The sequence below is a fragment of the Cyprinus carpio genome, unplaced genomic scaffold (assembly GCF_018340385.1).
Source record: "Cyprinus carpio isolate SPL01 unplaced genomic scaffold, ASM1834038v1 S000006227, whole genome shotgun sequence".
Taxonomy (NCBI): Eukaryota; Metazoa; Chordata; class Actinopteri; order Cypriniformes; family Cyprinidae; genus Cyprinus; species Cyprinus carpio.
In genome coordinates this window covers 1-2,269 of record NW_024878911.1, presented here as the reverse complement: position 1 = coordinate 2,269, position 2,269 = coordinate 1, and the positions used below count along the sequence as shown (strand labels likewise).

Genomic DNA, 2,269 nt, shown 5'->3' with positions numbered 1-2,269 from the left:
CAAGCAATTAAGGGTCCCATCAAACAGAAACGGTCCAATTTTGGTATGTCAAGATGTCCTAAAAAATGCATTTCTTTTTTTAACATTTAAACTTAGACCACATTATTATATATGTCAACAGTAGTATCAGTTGGTATAATTACTCACAGACATAAAGAAATTGTGTGTCAGCTGTGGTCTTAATGCGGGAAAACAATCCCTGCGTCTCAATGTTCACACTATCCATCCTAAATAGTATGTGAGATTAGAATAAGTGTGTCCCAAAGCATAGTATGCTGAAAAGAGTATGCCAAAAGTCCCCGGATGGTCATGCTTGTTTTGTTTCTCTCTGCAGATATGTGAGTAGCTCATATCAAGGCAAAGTTAAAAGGTAAAAACTGTATTATTTAGAGATGTTTAAGATATATATTGTGCTAAATTTCCTACACCTTCGACCTTATTTTATTTATTCTCAGGGAGGTAAAGTAAGTCAAATCTGTTCTATCTCATAATCATCTGAGTTCATATTCACAAAACCGGTCACAGAAGACTTCTCCGTGGTCTGTTCTTAGCTATAAATCAATGCCAGGGGAGGCAGACTTGTGTTATACACTACAAGTCAGTTTATTTATTACAATTAGTAAATATTCTACAACTACTGTATAAGTATTAAATAAAGTATAAATCTGAGTAAGTTCTCTGCTCAAGGCAATATCAGCGATGGTTCTGGAGCCGGAGAGCTCTTCAGGTCTGGAAGCAGCATCTGATTTCATCATCACTTCAGTCTTTTATAGACAGCAGGTGGATCCAGTGTATTCTGACATCATACTGGAAATCCCCTCAGAAGTGCTTTATAAAAGGCCTTGCATCTTTCTCATTTTTCTGCTTCGGGATTCTTTGCTCTGCTGTCTTTTACACTTGATCTGAAACACAGCCGCTGAGGTGATGCCCAGCTTCTTTTCTCTTCAGCGCTCTCACTAATACATGTGTCATCTCTATGTGCTCTTGATTATACATGTTATAAAAGATTTCTTAAGAAATTAAATAAAACAGATCACGAGCTGACTCTCCTCCACCTGTCACTTATTCCTCCACTCCCATATATGTACAATATTAATATAATACAACATTACTGTGTTAGCTGGGAATAACATCAGCAATCTCATGCGTTTCGTGTCAAAGACTATTTCTATTCATATCCAGCGCGTGCTCACAGTCAGAGACTGTTTCTAGACGCTTCATCCAGCAGGAGAGGCGTCTCAGCCTTTTTGTTCTTGTTGTCTTATTGGAGACGTTCATGCACTAAACATTGCCGTTATATACCTAGTGAACAGTTCAAATATGAGGATTTTGTGTAAGTGCAACATAACTTGAATTTCAGAAAACATTGATCCAGGCCTCTGCGCTTTCTCTGTAAGAAAAGAGCAAAATAAACTCACATGTATGTGTTTCAGATAATGTTTCTGCAATCAAAAATCCAGAGATCATTATGAACTCAAACAATTCTCATCAAATTTTCCAAAATTTCAAACTGAAACTAAATCAGATTTACAGGCCACTGTTCTCATTAACATTTACAGCTTTGTATGAATGTATTGTTTGTGAGTCAAAATGAAAGCTCCCTGCAGGAAAATGTTGCTCCAGACTGTTTGTCCTGCTGTTCTGAAACTAGTGGACTCAGACATTATATCTTTCTATAAGAGTCTATAAGACTTTCTATATATCTTGCTCTTCCTCAAAGAGTGAAATCTGAAAGTCCATCAGTGCCGAATGGAGTCAGTTTGAACTGAGAACAAGAGACTGAAGGCTGCAAGTTTAAATCTCATCATTGAAATGTTCCTGCTCCATAAAGCCATCAGAGAAACTCTGAAATCAGTCAGAGAGGAGAAACAATTGAGACATTTGATAAGAAATGAACAACAAACGAGCTGAAGACAGTTACAGGAGAAACCAGAGTCAAAGACTCTCAGGATCTCAGGATCAAACGCTGCTTTAAGACACTTTTCACATGTTATGGTCAGTTTGTTTCTGTTGAAAACGACACCATTGATCTCCAGGAAGTTGTGGCCTATACCGGAGTTCAAAGAGTCAATGTTCAGAGTTTGAATTCTTCAGAAAGAAGGATCTAGATGGTCACATGTGCTGATTCTGACTGACAGGAGAGTTTCACATCACTTTACTACAGAGCCGCCTCACATCAGCTCATCTGTCCTTTCATTACTGAACCAGTTTGTCTCTTCAGATTTGTGGACTGAAACCTTTGAAGATGTTTGACAGATTTTGGTTCTGT

General features: G+C 37.8%; 1 long non-coding RNA gene across 1 annotated transcript; it reads left to right on the top strand.

Annotated features, from left to right (window-relative positions):
- Positions 1 to 73: 73 nt before the first annotated feature.
- LOC122143548 lies at positions 74 to 1,020 on the top strand. Its single transcript, XR_006159216.1, has 2 exons — positions 74 to 370; positions 456 to 1,020. It is a non-coding gene; the product is annotated as an uncharacterized LOC122143548 (long non-coding RNA).
- Positions 1,021 to 2,269: the final 1,249 nt, after the last annotated feature.